The following is a 743-nucleotide window of genomic DNA, read 5'->3' as shown; positions in this document are numbered from 1 at the left end:
TGGTGTGTGTACGTGTACCTGTGTGTGTGTGTGTGTGTGTGTGTGCATCTCTGTTAAGCAGACGTCTTTGTCCTTTCATTTTTCAGATCTTATGCTCTCAACGTGAAAATGACCTTTTATTATTAACCAGCTTGGGCATCGTTTTCCCCCTTTTGGGTCACGGTGTGCAGAACCGGTTTTCCATCTTGCTGGCATCCATGGCAGTTAGCCCTTCCCTGGCAGATTTGGACATGGCACCACCATTCCCATCTCAGACCACCTGCAATTGGCTCTATGATAGATGCCACCATTGCCACAGTAAAAATAAAACAATGGAGAGGCCATTACTTAGGTCCCTGAAGCCCAAAACAGGCCAGTACACTTTTCCCTAAGCCTTCATGAGAGCCAAGCGCCTCCACTCACAGTGCAAGGCCTGCCTTTCCTGCGCAACCCAAAGGAGGACCCCTGCCCCTGCCCCTCTGGGGCATGCACAGGGTGGGAGAGCACTGAGCAGCACCCACTTCACACCCATGGGTGCTTTCTTTTTTTTTTTTTGAGGCGGAGTCTCGCTCTGTCGCCCGGACTGGAGTGCAGTGGCCAGATCTCAGCTCACTGCAAGCTCCGCCTCCCGGGTTTATGCCATTCTCCTGCCTCAGCCTCCCGAGTAGCTGGGACTACAGGCGCCCGCCACCTCGCCCAGCTAGTTTTTGTATTTTTAGTAGAGACGGGGTTTCACCGTGTTAGCCAGGATGGTCTCGATCTCC

The sequence above is a fragment of the Rhinopithecus bieti genome, unplaced genomic scaffold, assembly GCF_001698545.2.
Source record: "Rhinopithecus bieti isolate Rb0 unplaced genomic scaffold, ASM169854v2 scaffold_38761, whole genome shotgun sequence".
Classification (NCBI taxonomy): Eukaryota; Metazoa; Chordata; class Mammalia; order Primates; family Cercopithecidae; genus Rhinopithecus; species Rhinopithecus bieti.
This window is presented reverse-complemented; position numbering follows the sequence as displayed.